This window comes from Schistocerca americana, chromosome X, assembly GCF_021461395.2.
Source record: "Schistocerca americana isolate TAMUIC-IGC-003095 chromosome X, iqSchAmer2.1, whole genome shotgun sequence".
Classification (NCBI taxonomy): domain Eukaryota; kingdom Metazoa; phylum Arthropoda; class Insecta; order Orthoptera; family Acrididae; genus Schistocerca; species Schistocerca americana.
The window spans coordinates 32,207,759-32,232,884 of NC_060130.1; positions in this window are offsets into that span (position 1 = coordinate 32,207,759).

Sequence of the window (25,126 nt, forward strand, 5' to 3'; positions counted from 1 at the left end):
GACTCTTCTTACTGTCCATGTTTTGAACCGTTCCTGTGACACTAGTTACAGATTCCGATGCTTCACTTCAGGTTTACTGTATCCCTCTGACCTTCTTATTGACGATGAAACACAGAAATTGCATCGGAAATAAATAGAAAAGGCACAATGCCGACTTAAGTACAAGAAAACTGACTCTTCTTACTGTCTATGTTTTGAACCATTTCTGTGACACAAGTTATAGATTCCGATGCTTCACTTCAGGTTTACTGTATCCCTCTGACCTCCTTATTGACGATGAAACACAGAAATTGTATCGGAAATAAATACAAAAGGCGCAATGCCGACTCAAGTACAAGAAGGCTGGCTCTTCTTACTGTCTATGTTTTGAACCATTCCTGTGACACTAGTTATAGATTCCGATGCTCCCCTTCAGGTTTTCTGTATCCCTCTGACCTTCTTATTGACGATGAAGCACAGAAATTGCATCGGAATTAAATACAAAACTCACAATGCCGACTCAAGTACAAGAGGACTGGCTCTTCTTACTGTCTATGTTTTGAACCTTTCCTGAGAGACCGGTTTTAGATTGCGGTGCTTCACTTCAAGTTTACTGTATCCCTTGGACCTTTTTATTGACGATGAAACACAGAAATTGCATCGGAATTAAATACAAAAGGCACAATGCCGACTCAAGTACAAGAAGACTGGCTTTTCTTTCTGTCTATGTCTTGAACCATTCCTGTGACACTAGTTCTAGATTCCGATGATTCACTTCAGGTTCACTGTATCCCTCTGACCTCCTTATTGACGATGACACACAGAAATTGGATCAAAATTAAATACAAAAGGCACAATGCCACCTCAAGTACGAGAAGGCTGGCTCATCTTACTGTCTATCTTTCGAACCATTCCTGTGACACTAGTTATAGATTCCGTTGCTTCACTTCAGGATTACTGTATCCCTCTGACCGTCTTATTGACGATGAAACACAGAAATTGCATCGGAATTAAATAGAACAGGCACAATGCCGATTTAAGTACAAGAGGACTGGCTCTTCTTACTGTCTATGTTTTGAAACTTTCATTTGAGACCGATTTTAGATTCTTATGCTTCACTTCAGGTTTACTGTATCCCTTGGACCTTCGTATTGACGACGAAACACAGAAATTGCATTGGAATTAAATAGAAAAGGCACAATGCCGACTTAAAAACAGGAAGAGTAACTCTTCTTACTGTGTATGCTTTGAACCATTCCTGTGACACTAGTTACAGATTCCGATGCTTCACTTCGGGTTTACTGTATCCCTCTGACCTTCTTATTGACGATGAAACACAGAAATTGCATCGGAATTAAATAGAAAAGGCACAATGACGACTTAAGTACATGAAAACTGACTCTTCCTACTGTCTATGCTTTGAACCATTCCTGTGACACTAGTTATAGATTCCGATGCTTCACTTCAGGTTTACTGTATCCCTCTGTCCTTCTTAACGACGATGAAACACAGAAACTGCATCGGAATTATATATAAAAGGCACAATGCCAACTCAAGTACATGAGGACCAGCTCCTCTTACTGTCTATGTTTTGAGCCCTTCCTGTGAGACTGGTTTTAGATTCCGATGCTTCACTTCAGGTTTACTGTATCCCTTGCACCTTCTTATTGGCGACGAAACACAGAAATTGCATTGGAATCAAATAGAAAAGGCACAATGCCGACTTCAGTACAAGAAGACTGACTCTTCCCACTGTCTACGTTTTGAACCATTCCTGTAACACTAGTTATAGATTCCGATGCTTCACTTCACGTTTACTGTATCCCCCTGACCTCCTTATTGACGATGAAACACAGAATTTGAATCGGAATTAAATAGAAAAGGCGCAATGCCGACTGAAGTACAAGACAACTGACTCTTCTTACTGTCTATGTTTTGGACCACTCCTGTGACACTAGTTATAGATTCCGTTGCTTCACTTCAGGTTTACTGTATCCCTCTGACCTTCTTGGTGACGATGAAACACAGAAATTGCATCGGATTTAAATAGAAAAGGCACAATGCCGACTTAAGTACAAGACAACTGACTCTTCTTACTGTCTATGATTTGAACCATTCCTGTGTCACTAGTTATAGTTTCCGATGCTTCACTTCAGGTTTACTGTATCCCTCTGTCCTTCTTAACGACGATGAAACACAGAAACTGCATCGGAATTATATATAAAAGGCACAATGCCAACTCAAGTACATGAGGACCAGCTCCTCTTACTGTCTATGTTTTGAGCCCTTCCTGTGAGACTGGTTTTAGATTCCGATGCTTCACTTCAGGTTTACTGTATCCCTTGCACCTTCTTATTGGCGACGAAACACAGAAATTGCATTGGAATCAAATAGAAAAGGCACAATGCCGACTTCAGTACAAGAAGACTGACTCTTCCCACTGTCTACGTTTTGAACCATTCCTGTAACACTAGTTATAGATTCCGATGCTTCACTTCAGGTTTACTGTATCCCTCTGACTTTCTTATTGACGATGAAACACAGAAATTTCATCGGAATTAAATACAAAAGGCACAATGCCGACTTAAGTACAAGAAAACTGACTCTTCTTACTGTCTATGTTTTGAACCATTCCCGTGACACTAGTTATAGATTCCGATGTTTTACTTCAGGTTTACTACATCCCTGTGACTTTCTTATTGACGATGAAACACAGAAATTGCATCGGAATTAAATACAATAGGCACAATGCTGACTTAAGTACAAGGAAACTGACTCTTCTTACTGTCTATGTTGTGAGCCATTCCTGTGACACTAGTTATAGATTCCGATGCTTCACTTCAGGTTTACTGTACCCCTCTGACGTTCTTATTGACGATGAAACACAGAAATTTCACCGGAATTAAATACAAAAGGCACAATGCCGACTTAAGTACAAGAAAACTGACTCTTCTTACTGTCTATGTTTTGAACCATTCCTGTGACACTAGTTATAGATTCCGATGCTTCACTTCAGGTTTTCTGTATCCCACTGACTTTCTTATTGACGATGAAACACAGAAATTTCATCGGAATTAAATACAAAAGGCACAATGCCGACTTAAGTACAAGAAAACTGACTCTTCTTACTGTCTATGTTTTGAACCATTGCTGTGACACTAGTTATAGATACCGATGCTTCACTTCAGGTTTACTGTATCCCTCTGACCTTCTTATTGACGATGAAACACAGAAATTGCATCGGAAATAAATCCAAAAGGCACAATGCCGACTCAAGTACAAGAGGGCTGGCTCTTTTTACTGTCTATGATGTGAACCATTCCTGTGACACTAGTTATAGATTCCGATGCTTCACTTCAGGTTTACTGTATCCCTCTGACCTTCGTATTGACGATGGAACAGAGAAATTGCATCGTATTTAAATAGAAAAGGCACAATGCCGACTTAAGTACAAGAAAACTGACTCTTCTTACTGTCTATGTTTTGAACCATTTCTGTGACACTAGTTACAGATTCCGATGCTTCACTTCTTGTTTACTGTATCCATCTGACCTTCTTATTGACGATGAAACACAGAAATTGCATCGCAATTAAATGCAATAGGCACAATGCCGACTTAAGTACGAGAAGACTGACTCTTCTTACTGTCTATGTTTTGAACCATTCCTGTGACACTAGTTTTAGATTGCGATGCTTCATTTTAGGTTTACTGTATACCTCTTACCCTCTTATTGACGATGAAACACAGAAATTGCATCGGAATTAAATACAAAAGGCACAATGCCGTCTCAAGTACAAGACGACTGGCTCTTCTTACTGTCTATGTTTTGAACCATTCCTGTGACACTAGTAATAGATTCCCATGCTTCACTTCAGGTTCACTGTATCCCTCTGACTTTCGTATTGACGGTGAAACACAGAAATTGCATCGGAAATTAATACAAAAGGCACAATGCCGACTTAAGTACAAGAAAACTGACTCTCCTTACTGTCTATGTTTTGAACCATTCCTGTGACACTAGTTATAGTTTCCGATGCTTCACTTCAGGTTTACTGTATCCCTCTTACCTTGTTATTGACGATGAAACACAGAAATAGCATCGGAATTCAATAGATAAGGCACAATGCGGACTCAAGTACAAGAAGACTGGCTCTTCTTACTGTCTACGTTTTGAACCTTTCCTGTGAGACCGGTTTTAGATTCCAATGCTTCACTTCAGGATTACTGTATCCCTTGGACCTTCTTATTGACGACGATACACAGAAATTGCATCGGATTTAAATACAAAGGCACAATGCCGACCTACGTACAAAAGAACTGACTCTTCTTACTGTCTATGTTTTGAACCATTCCTGTGCCACTAGTTATAGATTCCGATGCTTCACTTCAGGTTTACTGTATCCCTCCGACCTTCTTAGTGACGATGAAACACAGAAATTGCATCGTAATTAAATACAAAAGGCACAATGCCGACATAAGTACAAGAAAACTGACTCATCTTACTGTCTATGTTTTGAACCATTCCTGTGACACTAGTTATAGTTTCCGATGCTACACTTCGGGTTTACTGTATCCCTCTGACCTTCTTATTGACGATAAAACACAGAAATTGCATCGGAATTAAATACAAAAGGCACAATGCCGACTTATGTACAAGAAGACTGATTCTTCTTACTGTTTATGTTTTGAACCATTCCTGTGACACTAGTTTTAGATTCCGATGCTTCACTACAGGTTTACTGTATCCCTCTGACCTTCTTATTGACGATGAAACACAGAAATTGCATCGGAAATAAATACAAAAGGCACAATGCCGACTCAAGTACAAGATGACTGGCTCTTGTTTCTGTCTATGTTTTTAAACATTCCTGTGACACTACTTATAGATTCCGATGCTTCACTTCAGGTTCACTGTATCCCTCTGCCCTCCTTATTGACGATAAAACACAGAAATTGCATCGGAATTAAATACAAAAGGCACAATGCCGACTCAAGTACAAGAAGGCTGGCTCATCTTACTGTCTATGTTTTGAACCATTCCTGTGGCACTAGTTATAGATTCCGTTGCTTCACTTCAGGTTTACTGTATCCCTCTGACTTTTTTATTGACGATGAAACACAGAAATTGCATCGAAATGAAATAGAAAAGGCACAAAGCCGACTTATGCACAAGAAAACTGACTCTTCCTACTGTCTATGTTTTGAACAATTCCTGTGACCCTAGTTATAGTTTCCGATGCTTCACTTCAGGTTTACTGCATCCCTCTGACCTTCTTATTGACGATGAAACACAGAAATTGCATCGGAATTAAATACAAAAGTCACAATGCCGACTTAAGAACAAGAATACTGACTCTTCTTACTGTCTATGTTTTGAACCATTCCTGTGACACTAGTTATAGATTCCGATGCTTCACTTCAGGTTTTCTGTATCACTCTGACTTTCTTATTGACGATGAAGCACAGAAATTTCATCGGAATTAAATACAAAAGGCACAATGCCGACTTAAGTACAAGAAAACTGACTCTTCTTACTGTCTATGTTTTGAACCATTCCTGTGACACTAGTTATAGATACCGATGCTTCACTTCAGGTTTACTGTATCCCTCTGACCTTCTTATTGACGATGAAACACAGAAATTGCATCGGAAATAAATCCAAAAGGCACAATGCCGACTCAAGTACAAGAGGGCTGGCTCTTTTTACTGTCTATGATTTGAACCATTCCTGTGACACTAGTTATAGATTCCGATGCTTCACTTCAGGTTTACTGTATCCCTCTGACCTTCGTATTGACGATGGAACACAGAAATTGCATCGTATTTAAATAGAAAAGGCACAATGCCGACTTAAGTACAAGAAAACTGACTCTTCTTACTGTCTATGATTTGAACCATTCCTGTAACACTAGTTATAGATTCCGATACTTCACTTCAGGTTTACTGTATCCCTTTGACCCTCTTATTGACGATGAAACACAGATATTGCATCGGAATTAAATACAAAAGGCACAAAGCCGACTTAAGTACAACAAAACTGACTCTTCTTACTGTCTATGTTTTGAACCATTTCTGTGACACTAGTTACAGATTCCGATGCTTCACTTCTTGTTTACTGTATCCATCTGACCTTCTTATTGACGATGAAACACAGAAATTGCATCGCAATTAAATGCAATAGGCACAATGCCGACTTAAGTACGAGAAGACTGACTCTTCTTACTGTCTATGTTTTGAACCATTCCTGTGACACTGGTTTTAGATTGCGATGCTTCATTTTAGGTTTACTGTATACCTCTTACCCTCTTATTGACGATGAAACACAGAAATTGCATCGGAATTAAATACAAAAGGCACAATGCCGTCTCAAGTACAAGACGACTGGCTCTTCTTACTGTCTATGTTTTGAACCATTCCTGTGACACTAGTAATAGATTCCCATGCTTCACTTCAGGTTCACTGTATCCCTCTGACTTTCTTATTGACGGTGAAACACAGAAATTGCATCGGAAATTAATACGATAGGCACAATGCCGACTTAAGTAAAAGAAGTCTGACACTTCCTACTGTCTATGTTTTGAACCATTCCTGTGACACTAGTTATAGTTTCCGATGCTTCACTTCAGGTTTACTGTATCCCTCTTACCTTGTTATTGACGATGAAACACAGAAATAGCATCGGAATTCAATAGATAAGGCACAATGCCGGCTCAAGTACAAGAAGACTGGCTCTTCTTACTGTCTACGTTTTGAACCTTTCCTGTGAGACCGGTTTTAGATTCCAATGCTTCACTTCAGGATTACTGTATCCCTTGGACCTTCTTATTGACGACGAAACACAGAAATTGCATCGGATTTAAATACAAAGGCACAATGCCGACCTACGTACAAAAGAACTGACTCTTCTTACTGTCTATGTTTTGAACCATTCCTGTGCCACTAGTTATAGATTCCGATGCTTCACTTCAGGTTTACTGTATCCCTCCGACCTTCTTAGTGACGATGAAACACAGAAATTGCATCGGAATTAAATGCAAAAGGCACAATGCCGACATAAGTACAAGAAAACTGATACATCTTACTGTCTATGTTTTGAACCATTCCTGTGACACTAGTTATAGTTTCCGATGCTACACTTCGGGTTTACTGTATCCCTCTGACCTTCTTATTGACGATGAAACACAGAAATTGCATCGGAATTAAATACAAAAGGCACAATGCCGACTTATGTACAAGAAGACTGATTCTTCTTACTGTTTATGTTTTGAACCATTCCTGTGACACTAGTTTTAGATTCCGATGCTTCACTACAGGTTTACTGTATCCCTCTGACCTTCTTATTGACGATGAAACACAGAAATTGCATCGGAAATAAATACAAAAGGCACAATGCCGACTCAAGTACAAGAAGACTGGCTCTTGTTTCTGTCTATGTTTTTAAACATTCCTGTGACACTACTTATAGATTCCGATGCTTCACTTCAGGTTCACTGTATCCCTCTGCCCTCCTTATTGACGATAAAACACAGAAATTGCATCGGAATTAAATACAAAAGGCACAATGCCGACTCAAGTACAAGAAGGCTGGCTCATCTTACTGTCTATGTTTTGAACCATTCCTGTGGCACTAGTTATAGATTCCGTTGCTTCACTTCAGGTTTACTGTATCCCTCTGACTTTTTTATTGACGATGAAACACAGAAATTGCATCGAAATGAAATAGAAAAGGCACAATGCCGACTTAAGCACAAGAAAACTGACTCTTCCTACTGTCTATGTTTTGAACAATTCCTGTGACCCTAGTTATAGTTTCCGATGCTTCACTTCAGGTTTACTGCATCCCTCTGACCTTCTTATTGACGATGAAACACAGAAATTGCATCGGAATTAAATAGAAAAGACACAATTCCGACTTAAGTACAAGAAAACTGACTCTTCCTACTGTCTATGTTTTGAACCATTCCTGTGACACTAGTTATAGGTTCCGATGGTTCACTTCAGGTTTACTGTATCCCTCTGACATTCGTATTGGCGATGAAACACAGAATTTGAATCAAAAAGAAATAGAAAAGGCACAATGCCGACTCAAGTACAAGAAAACTGACCCTTCTTACTGTCTATGTTTTAAACCATTCCTGTGACACTAGTTACAGATTCCGATGCTTCTTTTCAGGTTTACTGTATCCCTCTGACCTCCTTATTGACGAAGAAACACAGAAATTGCATCGGAATTTAATACAAAAGGCACAAAGCCGACTTAAGTACAACAAAACTGACTCTTCTTACTGTCTATGTTTTGAACCATTTCTGTGACACTAGTTACAGATTCCGATGCTTCACTTCAGGTTTACTGTATCCATCTGACCTTTTTATTGACGATGAAACACAGAAATTGCATCGGAAATAAATCCGAAAGGCACAATGCCGACTCAAGTACAAGAAGACTGGCTCTTTTTGCTGTCTATGCTTTGAACCATTCCTGTGACACTAGTTATAGACTCCGATGCTACACTTCAGTTTTACTGTATCCCTCTGACCTTCGTATTGACGTTTGAACACAGAAATTGCATCGTATTTAAATAGAAAAGGCACAATGCCGGCTTAAGTACAAGAAAACTGACTCTTCTTACTGTATATGATTTGAACCATTCCTGTGACACTAGTTATAGATTCCGATACTTCACTTCGGGTTTACTGTATCCATCTGACCTTCTTATTGACGACGAAACACAGAAATTGCATCGGAAATAAATCCAAAAGGCACAATGCCGACTCAAGTACAAGAAGGCTGGCTCTTTTTACTGTCTATGTTTTGAACCTTTCCTGTGACACTAGTTATAGTTTCCGATGCTTCACTTCAGGTTTACTGTATCCCTCTGACCTCCTTATTGACGATGAAACACAGTAATTGCATCGGAATTCAATAGAAAAGGCACAATGCCGACTCAAGTACAAGAGGACTGGCTCTTCTTACTGTCTACGTTTTGAACCTTTCCTGTGCGACCGGTTTTAGATTCCGATGCTTCACCACAGGTTTACTGTATCCCTTGGACCTTCTTATTGACGACGAAACACAGAAATTGCATCGGAATTAAATACAAAAGGCACAATGCCGACCTAAGTAGAAGAAAACTGACTCTTCTTACTGTCTATGTTTTGAACCCTTCCTGTGACACTAGTTGTAGATTCCGATGCTTCACTTCAGGTTTACTGTATCCCTCTGACCCTCTTATTGACTATGAAACACTGAAATTGCATCGGAATTAAATACAAAAGGCACAATGCCGACTTAAGTACAAGAAAACTGACTCTTCTTACTGTCTATGTTTTGAACCATTCCTGTGACACTCGTTATAGATTCCGATGCTTCACTTCAGGTTTACTGTATTCCTCTGACCTTCTTATTGACGATTTAACACAGAAATTGCATCGGAATTAAATACAAAAGGCACAATGCCGACTGAAGTACAAGAAGACTGGCTCATCTTACTGTCTATGTTTGGAACCATTCCTGTGACACTAGTTATAGATTCCGTTGCTACACTTCAGGTTTACTGTATCCCTCTGACCTTCTTATTGACGATGAAACACAGAAATCAAATCGGAATTAAATAGAAAAGGCACAAGGCCGACTTAAGTACAAGAAGACTGACTCTTCCTACTGTCTATGCTTTGAACCATTTCTGTGACACTAGTTATAGATTCCGATGCTTCACTTCAGATTTACTGTATCCCTCTGACCTCCTTATTGACGATGAAACACAGAAATTGCATCGGAATTAAATAGAAAAGGCAAATGCCGACTTAACTACAAGAAAACTTACTCTTCTTACTGTCTATGTTTTGAACCATTCCTGTGGCACTAGTTATAGATTCCGATGCTTCAATTCATGTTTACTGTATCCCTCTGACCGTCATGTTGGCGATGAAACACAGAAATTGCATCGAAATTATACACAAAACGCACAATGCCGACTCAGGTACAAGAGGACTGGCTCATCTTACTGTCTATGCTTTAAACCTTTCCTGTGAGACCGGTTTTAGATTCCGACGCTTCACTTCAGGTTTACTGTATCCCTTGGAGCTCCTTATTGACGATGAAACACGGAAATTGCATCGGAATCAAATAGAAAAGTCACAAAGCTGATTTAAGTACAAAAAAACTGACTCTTCTTACTGTCTATGCTTTGAACCATTCCTGTGACACTAGTTATAGATTCCGATGGTTCACTTCAGGTTTACTGTATCCCTCTGACATTCTTATTGACGATGAAACACAGAAATTGCTTCCGAATTAAATAGAAAAGGCACAATGCCGACTTAAGTACAAGAAAACTGACTCTTCTTACTGTCTATGTTTTGAACCATTTCTGTGACACTAGTTATACATTCCGATGCTTAACTTCAGGTTTACTGTATCCCTCTGACCTTCTTATTGACGATGAAACACAGAAATTGCATCGCAATTAAATACAAAAGGCACAATGCCGACTCAAGTACTAGAGGACTGGCTCTTCTTACTGTCTATGTTTTGAACCTTTCCTGTGAGACCGGTTTTAGATTGCGATGCTTCACTTCAGGTTTACAGTATCCCTTGGACCTACTTATTGACGACGAAACACAGAAATTGCATCGGAATTAAATACAAAAGGAACAATGCCGTCTCAAGTACAAGAAGACTGGCTTTTCTTTCTGTCTATGTTTCGAACCATCCCTGTGACACTAGTTGTAGATTCCGATGCTTCACTTCAGGTTCACTGTATCCCTCTGACCTCCTTATTGACGATGACACACAGAAATTGCAACGGAATGAAATACAAAAGCCACAATGCCGACTCAAGTACAAGAAGGCAGGCTCTTCTTACTGTCTATATTTTGAACCATTTCTGTGACACTAGTTATAGATTCCGATGGTTCACTTCAGGTTTACTGTATCCCTCTGACTTTCTTATTGACGATGAAACACAGACATTGCATCGGAATTATATACAAGAGGCACAATGCCGACTCAAGTAAAAGAGGACTAGCTCTTCTTACTGTCTATGTTTTGAAAATATCCTGTGAGACCGGTTTTAGATTCCGACGCATCACTTCAGGTTTACTGTATCCCTTGGACCTCCTTATTGACGATGAAACACAGAAATTGCATCGGAATTAAATAGAAAAGGCACAAAGCTGACTTAAGAACAAGAAAACTGACTCTTCTTAAGGTCCATGTTTTGAACCATTCCTGTGACACTAGTTACAGATTCCGATGCTTCACTTCAGGTTTACTGTATCCCTCTGACCTTCTTATTGACGATGAAACACAGAAATTGCATCGGAAATAAATAGAAAAGGCACAATGCCGACTTAAGTACAAGAAAACTGACTCTTCTTACTGTCTATGTTTTGAACCATTTCTGTGACACAAGTTATAGATTCCGATGCTTCACTTCAGGTTTACTGTATCCCTCTGACCTCCTTATTGACGATGAAACACAGAAATTGTATCGGAAATAAATACAAAAGGCGCAATGCCGACTCAAGTACAAGAAGGCTGGCTCTTCTTACTGTCTATGTTTTGAACCATTCCTGTGACACTAGTTATAGATTCCGATGCTCCCCTTCAGGTTTTCTGTATCCCTCTGACCTTCTTATTGACGATGAAGCACAGAAATTGCATCGGAATTAAATACAAAACTCACAATGCCGACTCAAGTACAAGAGGACTGGCTCTTCTTACTGTCTATGTTTTGAACCTTTCCTGTGAGACCGGTTTTAGATTGCGGTGCTTCACTTCAGGTTTACTGTATCCCTTGGACCTTCTTATTGACGATGAAACACAGAAATTGCATCGGAATTAAATACAAAAGGCACAATGCCGACTCAAGTACAAGAAGACTGGCTTTTCTTTCTGTCTATGACTTGAACCATTCCTGTGACACTAGTTAGAGATTCCGATGATTCACTTCAGGTTCACTGTATCCCTCTGACCTCCTTATTGACGATTACACACAGAAATTGGATCAAAATTAAATACAAAAGGCACAATGCCAACTCAAGTACAAGAAGGCTGGCTCATCTTACTGTCTATCTTTCGAACCATTCCTGTGACACTAGTTATAGATTCCGTTGCTTCACTTCAGGATTACTGTACCCTTCTGACCGTCTTATTGACGATGAAACACAGAAATTGCATCGGAATTAAATAGAACAGGCACAATGCCGATTTAAGTACAAGAGGACTGGCTCTTCTTACTGTCTATGTTTTGAACCTCTCCTTTGAGACCGATTTTAGATTCTTATGCTTCACTTCAGGTTTACTGTATCCCTTGGACCTTCGTATTGACGACGAAACACAGAAATTGCATTGGAATTAAATAGAAAAGGCACAATGCCGACTTAAAAACAAGAAGAGTAACTCTTCTTACTGTGTATGCTTTGAACCATTCCTGTGACACTAGTTACAGATTGCGATGCTTCACTTCGGGTTTACTGTATCCCTCTGACCTTCCTATTGACGATGAAACACAGAAATTGCATCGGAATTAAATAGAAAAGGCACAATGACGACTTAAGTACATGAAAACTAACTCTTCTTACTGTCTATGCTTTGAACCATTCCTGTGACACTAGTTATAGATTCCGATGCTTCACTTCAGGTTTACTGTATCCCTCTGACCTTCTTAATGACGATGAAACACAGAAACTGCATCGGAATTATATACAAAAGGCACAATGCCAACTCAAGTACATGAGGACCGGCTCTTCTTACTGTCTATGTTTTGAGCCCTTCCTGTGAGACCGGTTTTAGATTCCGATGCTTCACTTCAGGTTTACTGTATCCCTTGCACCTTCTTATTGACGACTAAACACAGAAATTGCATTGGAATTAAATAGAAAAGGCACAATGCCGACTTCAGTACAAGAAGACTGACTCTTCCCACTGTCTACGTTTTGAACCATTCCTGTGACACTAGTTATAGATTCCGATGTTTCACTTCACGTTTACTGTATTACCCTGACCTCCTTATTGACGATGAAACACAGAATTTGAATCGGAATTAAATAGAAAAGGCACAATGCCGACTGAAGTACAAGACAACTGACTCTTCTTACTGTCTATGTTTTGGACCACTCCTGTGACACTAGTTATATATTCCGTTGCTTCCCTTCAGGTTTACTGTATCCCTCTGACCTTCTTGGTGACGATGAAACACAGAAATTGCATCGGATTTATATAGAAAAGGCACAATGCCGACTTAAGTACAAGACAACTGACTCTTCTTACTGTCTATGCTTCGAACCATTCCTGTGACACTAGTTATAGATTCCGATGCTTCACTTCATGTTTACTGTATCCCTCTGACCTTCTTATTGACGATGACACACAGAAATTGCATCGGAATTATATACAAAAGGCACAATGCCGACTCAAGTAAAAGAGGACTGGCTCTTCCTACTGTCTATATTTTGAACCTCTCCTGTGAGACCGGTTTTAGATTCCAATGCTTCACTTCAGGTTTACTGTATCCCTTATCCCTTCTTATTGACGACGAAACACAGAAATTGCATCGGAATTAAATAGAAAAGTCACAATGCCCACTTACGTACAAGAAGACTGACTCTTCTTACTGCCTACGTTTTGAACCATTCCTGTGACACTAGTTATAGATTCCGATGCTTCACTTCAGGTTTACTGTATCCCCCTGACCTCCTTATTAACGATGTAACACAGAATTTGCATCGGAATTAAATAGAAAAGGCACAATGCCGACTGAAGTACAAGACAACTGACTCTTCTTACTGTCTATGTTTTGGACCACTCCTGTGACACCAGGTATGGATTCCGTTGCTCCACTTCAGGTGTACTGTATCCCCCTGACCTCCTTATTGACGATGAAACGCAGAATTTGAATCGGAATTAAATAGAAAAGGCACAATGCCGACTGAAGTACAAGACAACTGACTCTTCTTACTGTCTATGTGTTGGACCCCTCCTGTGACACTAGTTATAGATTCCGTTGCTTCACTTCAGGTTTACTGTATCCCTCTGACCTTCTTGGTGACGATGAAACACAGAAATTGCATCGGATTTAAATAGAAAAGGCACAATGCCGACTTAAGTACAAGACAACTGACTCTTCTTACTGTCTATGCTTTGAACCATTACTGTGACACTAGTTATAGATTCCGATGCTTCACTTCAGGTTTACTGTATCCCTCTGACCTTCTTATTGACGATGAAACACAGAAATCGCATCGGAATGATATACAAAAAGCACAGTGCCGACTCAAGTACAAGAGGACTGGCTCTTCTTACCGTCTATGTTTTGAACCTTTCCTGTGAGACCGGTTTTAGATTGCGATGCTTCACTTCAGGTTTACTGTATCCCTTGGACCTTCTTATTGACGACGAAACACAGAAATTGCATCGGAATTAAATACAAAAGGCACAATGCCGACTCAAGTACAAGAAGACTGGCTTTTCTTTCTGTCTAACTTTCGAACCATTCCTGTGACACTAGTTATAGATTCCGTTGCTTCACTTCAGGTTTACTGTATCCCTCTGACCTCCTTATTGAAGATGAAACACAGAAATTGCATTGTAATTAAATAGAAAAGGCACAATGCCGACTTAAGTACAAGACAACTGACTCATCTTACCGTCTATGTTTTTAACCATTCCTGTGACACTAGTTATAGATTCCGATGCTTCACTTCAGGTTTTCTGTATCCCTCTGACCTCCTTATTGACGATGAAACACAGAAATTGCATCGGAATTAAATAGAAAAGGCACAATGCCGACTTAAGTACAAGACAACTGACCCTTCTTACTGCCTATGTTTTGAACCATTCCTGTGACACTAGTTACAGATTCCGATGCTTCACTTCAGGTTTACTGTATCTCTCTGACCCTCTTATTGACGATGAAACACAGAAATTGCATCGGAATTAAATACAAAACACACAATGCCGACTTAAGTACAAGAAAACTGACTCTAATTACTGTCTTTGTTTTGAACCATTCCTGTGACAGTAGTTATAAATTCCAAAGCTTCACTTCGGGTTTACTGTATCCCTCTGACCTCCTTATTGACGATGACACACAGAAATTGCAACGGAATGAAATACAAAAGCCACAATGCCGACTCAAGTACAAGAAGGCAGGCTCTTCTTACTGTCTATATTTTGAACCATTTCTGTGACACTAGTTATAGATTCCGATGGTTCACTTCAGGTTTACTGTATCCCTCTGACTTTCTTATTGGCGATGAAACACAGAAATTGCATCGGAATGATATATAAAAAGCACAGTGCCGACTCAAGTACAAGAGGACTGGCTCTTCCTAATGTCTATGTTTTGAACCTTTCCTGTGAGACCGGTTTTTGATTCCGACGCTTCACTTCAGGTTCACTGTATCCCTTGGACCCCATTATTGACGATGAAACAGAGAAATTGTATCGGAAATAAATACAAAAGGCACAATGCCGACTCAAGTACAAGAAGACTGGCTTTTCTTTCTGTCTATGTTTTGAACCATTTCTGTGACACTAGTTGCAGATTCCGATGCTTCACTTCAGGTTCACTGTATCCCTCTGACCTCCTTATTGACGATGACACACAGAAATTGCAACGGAATGAAATACAAAAGCCACAATGCCGACTCAAGTACAAGAAGGCAGGCTCTTCTTACTGTCTATATTTTGAACCATTTCTGTGACACTAGTTATAGATTCCGATGGTTCACTTCAGGTTTACATTATCCCTCTGACTTTCTTATTGACGATGAAACACAGACATTGCATCGGAATTCTATACAAAAGGCACAATGCCGACTCAAGTAAAAGAGGACTAACTCTTCTTACTGTCTATGTTTTGAAAATTTCCTGTGAGACCGGTTTTAGATTCCGACGCATCACTTCAGGTTTACTGTATCCCTTGGACCTCCTTATTGACGATGAAACACAGAAATTGCATCGGAATTAAATAGAAAAGGCACAAAGCTGACTTAAGTACAAGAAAACTGACTCTTCTTACTGTCCATGTTTTGAACCATTCCTGTGACACTAGTTACAGATTCCGATGCTTCACTTCAGGTTTACTGTATCCCTCTGACCTTCTTATTGACGATGAAACACAGAAATTGCATCGGAAATAAATAGAAAAGGCACAATGCCGACTTAAGTACAAGAAAACTGACTCTTTTTACTGTCTACGTTTTGAACCATTTCTGTGACACAAGTTATAGATTCCGATGCTTCACTTCAGGTTTACTGTATCCCTCTGACCTCCTTATTGACGATGAAACACAGAAATTGTATCGGAAATAAATACAAAAGGCGCAATGCCGACTCAAGTACAAGAAGGCTGGCTCTTCTTACTGTCTATGTTTTGAACCATTCCTGTGACACTAGTTATAGATTCCGATGCTCCCCTTCAGGTTTTCTGTATCCCTCTGACCTTCTTATTGACGATGAAGCACAGAAATTGCATCGGAATTAAATACAAAACTCACAATGCCGACTCAAGTACAAGAGGACTGGCTCTTCTTACTGTCTATGTTTTGAACCTTTCCTGAGAGACCGGTTTTAGATTGCGGTGCTTCACTTCAAGTTTACTGTATCCCTTGGACCTTTTTATTGACGATGAAACACAGAAATTGCATCGGAATTAAATACAAAAGGCACAATGCCGACTCAAGTACAAGAAGACTGGCTTTTCTTTCTGTCTATGTCTTGAACCATTCCTGTGACACTAGTTCTAGATTCCGATGATTCACTTCAGGTTCACTGTATCCCTCTGACCTCCTTATTGACGATGACACACAGAAATTGGATCAAAATTAAACACAAAAGGCACAATGCCACCTCAAGTACGAGAAGGCTGGCTCATCTTACTGTCTATCTTTCGAACCATTCCTGTGACACTAGTTATAGATTCCGTTGCTTCACTTCAGGATTACTGTATCCCTCTGACCGTCTTATTGACGATGAAACACAGAAATTGCATCGGAATTAAATAGAACAGGCACAATGCCGATTTAAGTACAAGAGGACTGGCTCTTCTTACTGTCTATGTTTTGAAACTTTCATTTGAGACCGATTTTAGATTCTTATGCTTCACTTCAGGTTTACTGTATCCCTTGGACCTTCGTATTGACGACGAAACACAGAAATTGCATTGGAATTAAATAGAAAAGGCACAATGCCGACTTAAAAACAGGAAGAGTAACTCTTCTTACTGTGTATGCTTTGAACCATTCCTGTGACACTAGTTACAGATTCCGATGCTTCACTTCGGGTTTACTATATCCCTCTGACCTTCTTATTGACGATGAAACACAGAAATTGCATCGGAATTAAATAGAAAAGGCACAATGACGACTTAAGTACATGAAAACTGACTCTTCTTACTGTCTATGTTTTGGACCACTCCTGTGACACTAGTTATAGATTCCGTTGCTTAACTTCAGGTTTACTGTATCCCTCTGACCTTCTTGGTGACGATGAAACACAGAAATTGCATTGGATTTAAATAGAAAAGGCACAATGCCGACTTAAGTACAAGACAACTGACTCTTCTTACTGTCTATGCTTTGAACCATTCCTGTGACACTAGTTATAGATTCCGATGCTTCACGTCATGTTTACTGTATCCCTCTGACCTTCTTATTGACGATGAAACACAGAAATTGCATCGGAATTATATACAAAAGGCACAATGCCGACTCAAGTAAAAGAGGACTGGCTCTTCCTACTGTCTATATTTTGAACCTCTCCTGTGAGACCGGTTTTAGATTCCAATGCTTCACTTCAGGTTTACTGTATCCCTTATCCCTTCTTATTGACGACGAAACACAGAAATTGCATCGGAATGAAATAGAAAAGTCACAATGCCGACTTACGTACAAGAAGACTGACTCTTCTTACTGCCTACGTTTTGAACCATTCCTGTGACACTAGTTATAGATTCCGATGCTTCACTTCAGGTTTACTGTATCCCTCTGAACCCCTTATTGACGATGAAACACAGAAATTGCATCGGAATTAAATTGAAAAGGCACAATGTCGACTTAAGTACAAGACAACTGACCCTTCTTACTGTCTATGTTTTGAACAATTCCTGTGACACTAGTTACAGATTCGGATGCTTCACTTCAGGTTTACTGTATCTCTCTGACCCTCTTATTGACTATGAAACACAGATATTGCATCGGAATTAAATACAAAACACACAATGCCGACTTAAGTACAAGAAAACTGACTCTTCTTACTGTCTTTGTTTTGAACCATTCCTGTGACACTAGTTATAAATTCCAAAGCTTCACTTCGGGTTTACTGTATCCCTCTGACCTTCTTATTGACGATGAATCACAGAAATTGCATCGGAATGATATACAAAAAGCACAGTGCCGACTCAAGTACAAGAGGACTGGCTCTTCCTAATGTCTATGTTTTGAACCTTTCCTGTGAGACCGGTTTTTGATTCCGACGCTTCATTTCAGGTTTACTGTATCCCTCTGACCCCCTTATTGACGATGAAACACAGAAATTGTATCGGAAATAAATACAAAAGACACAATGCCGACTCAAGTACAAGGAGGCTGGCTCTTCTTATTGTCTATGTTTTAAACCATTCCTCTGACACTAGTTATAAATTCCGATGCTTCACTTCAGGTTTACTGTATCCCTCTGACATTCTTATTGACGATGAAACACAGAAATTGCATCGAAACTAAATAGAAAAGGCACAATGCCGACTCAAGTACAAGAAAACTGACTCTCCTTACTGTCTATGTTTTGAACCATTCCTGTGACACTAGTTATAGATTCCGATGCTTCACTTCAGGTTTTCTGTATCCCTCTGACCTTCTTATTGACGATGAAACACAGAAATTGCATCGGAATTAAATACAAAAAGCACAATGCCGACTCAAGTATAAGAGGACTGGCTCTTCTTACTGTCTATGTTTTGAACCTTTCCTGTGAGTCCGGTTTTAGATTGCGATACTTCACTTCAGGTTTACTGTATCCCTTGGACCTTCTTATTGACGACGAAACACAGAAATTGCATCGGAATTAAATACAAAAGGCACAATGCCGACTCAAGTACAAGAAGACTGGCTTTTCTTTCTGTCTATGTTTTGAACCATTCCTGTGACACTAGTTACAGATTCCGATGATTCACTTCAGGTTCACTGTATCCCTCTGACCTCCTTATTGACGATGACACACAGAAATTGCATCGGAATTAAATGCAAAAATCACAATGCCGACTCAAGTACAAGAAGGCTGGCTCATCTTACTGTCTATCTTTCGAACCATTCCTGTGACACTAGTTATAGATTCCGTTGCTTCACTTCAGGATTACTGTATCCCTTTGACCTTCTTATTGTCGATGAAACACAGAAATTGCATCAGAATTAAATAGAACAGGCACAATGCCGACTTAAGTACAAGAGGACCGGCTCTTCTTACTGTCTATGTTTTGAACCTTTCCTTTGAGACCGATTTTAGTTTCTGATGCTTCACTTCAGGTTTGCTGTATCCCTTGGACCTTCTTATTGACGACGAAACACAGAAATTGCATTGGAATTAAATAGAAAAGGCACAATGCCGACTTAAAAACAAGAAGACTGACTCTTCTTACTGTCTATGTTTTGAACCATTCCTGTGACACTAGTTACAGATTCCGATGCTTCACTTCGGGTTTACTGTATCCCTCTGACATTCGTATTGACGATGAAACACTGAAATTGCATCGGAATTAAATAGAAAAGGCACAATGACGACTCAAGTACATGAAAACTGACTTTTCTTACTGTCTATGCTTTGAACCATTCCTGTGACACTAGTTATAGATTCCGATGCTTCACTTCAGGTTTACTGTATCCCTCTGACCTTCTTATTGACGATGAAACACAGGAACTGCATCGGAATTATATACAAAAGGCACAATGCCAACTCAAGTACATGAGGACCGGCTCTTCTTACTGTCTATGTTTTGAGCCCTTCCTTTGAGACCGGTTTTTAGATTCCGATGATTCACTTCAGGTTTACTGTATCCCTTGCACCTTCTTATTGACGACGAAACACAGAAAATGCATTGGAATTCAATAGAAAAGGCACAATGCCGACTTAAGTACAAGAAGACTGACTCTTCTTACTGTCTACGTTTTGAACCATTCCTGTGACACTAGTTATAGATTCCGATGCTTCACTTCGGGTTTACGGTAACCCCCTTACCTCCTTATTAACGATGTAACACAGAATTTGCATCGGAATTAAATAGAAAAGGCACAATGCCGACTGAAGTACAAGACAACTGACTCTTCTTACTGTCTATGTTTTGGACCACTCCTGTGACACCAGGTATAGATTCCGTTGCTCCACTTTAGGTGTACTGTATCCCCCTGACCTCCTTATTGACGATGAAACACAGAATTTGAATCGGAATTAAATAGAAAAGGCACAATGCCGACTGAAGTACAAGACAACTGACTCTTCTTAATGTCTATGTTTTGGACCACTCCTGTGACACTAGTTATAGATTCCGTTGCTTCACTTCAGGTTTACTGTATCCCTCTGACCTTCTTGGTGACGATGAAACACAGAAATTGCATCGGATTTAAATAGAAAAGGCACAATGCCGACTTAAGTACAAGACAACTGACTCTTCTTACTGTCTATGCTTTGAACCATTCCTGTCACACTAGTTATAGATTCCGATGCTTCACTTCAGGTTTACTGTATCCCTCTGACCTTCTTATTGACGATGAAACACAGAAATTGCATCGGAATGATATACAAAAAGCACAGTGCCGACTCAAGTACAAGAGGACTGGCTCTTCTTACCGTCTATGTTTTGAACCTTTCCTGTGAGACCGGTTTTTGATTCCGACGCTTCACTTCAGGTTCACTATATTCCTTGGACCCCATTATTGACGATGAAACACAGAAATTGCATTGGAATTAAATACAAAAGGCACAATGCTGACTCAAGTACAAGAAGACTGGCTTTTCTTTCTGTCTAACTTTCGAACCATTCCTGTGACACTAGTTATAGATTCCGTTGCTTCACTTCAGGTTTACTGTATCCCTCTGACCTCCTTATTGAAGATGAAACACAGAAATTGCATTGTAATTAAATAGAAAAGGCACAATGCCGACTTAAGTCCAAGACAACTGACTCATCTTACTGTCTATATTTTTAACCATTCCTGTGACACTAGTTATAGATTCCGATGCTTCACTTCAGGTTTTCTGTATCCCTCTGACCTCCTTATTGACGATGAAACACAGAAATTGCATCGGAATTAAATAGAAAAGGCACAATGCCGACTTAAGTACAAGACAACTGACCGTTCTTACTGCCTATGTTTTGAACCATTCCTGTGACACTAGTTACAGATTCCGATGCTTCACTTCAGGTTTACTGTATCTCTCTGACCCTCTTATTGACGATGAAACACAGAAATTGCATCGGAATTAAATACAAAACACACAATGCTGACTTAAGTACAAGAAAACTGACTCTTCTTACTGTCTTTGTTTTGAACCATTCCTGTGACAGTAGTTATAAATTCCAAAGCTTCACTTCGGTTTTACTGTATCCCTCTGACCTTCTTATTGACGATGAATCACAGAAATTGCATCGGAATGAAATACAAAAAGCACAGTGCCGACTCAAGTACAAGAGGACTGGCTCTTCCTAATGTCTATGTTTTGAACCTTTCCTGTGAGACCGGTTTTTGATTCCGACGCTTCACTTCAGGTTCACTGTATCCCTTGGACCCCATTATTGACGATGAAACACAGAAATTGTATCGGGAATAAATTCGAAAGGCACAATGCCGACTCAAGTACAAGAAGGCTGGCTCTTCTTACTGTCTATGTTTTAAACCATTCCTCTGACACTAGTTATAAATTCCGATGCTTCACTTCAGGTTTACTGTATCCCTCTGACATTCTTATTGACGATGAAACACAGAAATTGCATCGAAATTAAATAGAAAAGGCACAATGCCGACTCAAGTACAAGAAAACTGACTCTTCTTACTGTCTATGTTTTGAACCATTCCTGTGACACTAGTTATAGATTCCGATGCTTCACTTCAGGTTTTCTGTATCCCTCTGACCTTCTTATTGACGATGAAACACAGAAATTGCATCGGAATTAAATACAAAAGGCACAATGCCGACTCAAGTACAAGAAGACTGGCTTTTCTTTCTGTCTATGTTTTGAACCATTCCTGTGACACTAGTTATAGATTCCGATGATTCACTTCAGGTTCACTGTATCCCTCTGACCTCCTTATTGACGATGACACACAGAAATTGCATCGGAATTAAATGCAAAAATCACAATGCCGACTCAAGTACAAGAAGGCTGGCTCATCTTACTGTCTATCTTTCGAACCATTCCTGTGACACTAGTTATAGATTCCGTTGCTTCACTTCAGGATTACTGTATCCCTCTGACCTTCTTATTGACGATGAAACACAGAAATTGCATCAGAATTAAATAGAACAGGCACAATGCCGACTTAAGTACAAGAGGACTGGCTCTTCTTACTGTCAATGTTTTGAACCTTTCCTTTGAGACCGATTTTAGTTTCTGATGCTTCACTTCAGGTTTGCTGTATCCCTTGGACCTTCTTATTGACGACGAAACACAGAAATTGCATTGGAATTAAATAGAAAAGGCACAATGCCGACTTAAAAACAAGAAGACTGACTCTTCTTACTGTCTATGTTTTGAACCATTCCTGAGACACTAGTTACAGATTCCGATGCTTCACTTCAGGTTTACTGTATCCCTCTGACCTTATTGACGATGAAACACAGCAACTGCATCGGAATTATATACAAAAGGCACAATGCCAACTCAAGTACATGAGGACCGGCTCTTCTTACTGTCTATGTTTTGAGCCCTTCCTGTGAGACCGGTTTTTAGATTCCGATGCTTCACTTCAGGTTTACTGTATCCCTTGCACCTTCTTATTGACGACGAAACACAGAAAATGCATTGGAATTAAACAGAAAAGGCACAATGCCGTCTTAAGTACAAGAAGACTGACTCTTCTTACTGTCTACGTTTTGAACCATTCCTGTGACACTAGTTATAGATTCCGATGCTTCACTTCAGGTTTACTGTATCCCGCTGACCTCCTTATTAACGATGTAACACAGAATTTGCATCGGAATTAAATAGCAAAGGAACAATGCCGACTGAAGTACAAGACAACTGACTCTTCTTACTGTCTATGTTTTGGACCACTCCTGTGACACCAGGTATAGATTCCGTTGCTCCACTTCAGGTGTACTGTATCCCCCTGACCTCCTTATTGACGATGAAACACAGAATTTGAATCGGAATTAAATAGAAAAGGCACAATGCCGACTGAAGTACAAGACAACTGACTCTTCTTACTGTCTATGTTTTGGACCACTCCTGTGACACTAGTTATAGATTCCGTTGCTTCACTTCAGGTTTACTGTATCCCTCTGACCAACTTGGTGACGATGAAACACAGAAATTGCATCGGATTTAAATAGAAAAGGCACAATGCCGACTTAAGTAAAAGACAACTGACTCTTCTTACTGTCTATGCTTTGAACCATTCCTGTGACACTACTTATAGATTCCGATGCTTCACTTCCGGTTTACTGTATCCCTCTGACCTTCTTATTGACGATGAAACACAGAAATTGCATCGGAATGATATACAAAAAGCACAGTGCCGACTCAAGTACAAGAGGACTGGCTCTTCTTACTGTCTATGTTTTGAAACTTTCCTGTGAGACCGGTTTTTGATTCCGACGCTTCACTTTAGGTTCACTGTATCCCTTGGACCCCATTATTGACGATGAAACACAGAAATTGCATTGGAATTAAATACAAAAGGCACAATGCTGACTTAAGTACAAGAAAATTGACTCTTCTTACTGTCTATGTTTTGAACCATTCCTGTGACACTAGTTGTAGATTCCGATGGTTCACTTCAGGTTTACTGTATCCCTCTGACATTCTTATTGACAATGAAACACAGACATTGCATCTGAATTAAATAGAAAAGACACAATGCCGATTCAAGTACAAGAAATCTGACTCATCTCACTGTCTATGTTTTGAACCATTTCTGTGACACTAGTTATAGATTCCGATGCTTCACTTCAGGTTTTCTGTATCCCTCTGACCTTCTTATTGACGATGAAACACAGAAATTGCATCGGAATTAAATACAAAAAGCACAATGCCGACTCAAGTACAAGAGGACTGGCTCTTCTTACTGTCTATCTTTTGAACCTTTCCTGTGAGACCGGTTTTAGATTGCGATGCTTCACTTCAGGTTTACTGTATCCCTTGGACCTTCTTATTGACGACGAAACACAGAAATTGCATCGGAATTAAATACAAAAGGCACAATGCCGACTCAAGTACAAGAAGACTGGCTTTTCGTTCTGTCTAACTTTCGAACCATTCCTGTGACACTAGTTATAGATTCCGTTGCTTCACTTCAGGTTTACCGTATCCCTCTGACCTCCTTATTGAAGATGAAACACAGAAATTGCATTGTAATTAAATAGAAAAAGCACAATGCCGACTTAAGTACAAGACAACTCACTCATCTTACTGTCTATGTTTTTAAAAATTCCTGTGACACTAGTTATAGATTCCGATGCTTCACTTCAGATTTTCTGTATCCCTCTGACCTCCTTATTGACGATGAAACACAGAAATTGCGTCGGAATTAAATAGAAAAGGCACAATGCCGACTTATGTACAAGACAACTGACCCTTCTTACTGCCTATGTTTTGAACCATTCCTGTGACACTAGTTACAGATTCCGATGCTTCACTTCAGGTTTATTGTATCTCTCTGACCTTCGTATTGACGATGAAACACAGAAATTGCATCGGAATTAAATACAATAGGCACAATGCCGACTTGAGTACAAGAAAACTGACTCTTCTTACTGTCTATATTTTGAACCATTCCTGTGACAGTAGTTATAAATTCCGATGCTTCACTTCGGGTTTACTGTATCCCTCTGACCTTCTTATTGACGATGAAACACAGATATTGCATCGGAATGATATACAAAAAGCACAGTGCTGACTCAAGTACAAGAGGACTGGCTCTTCTTACTGTCTA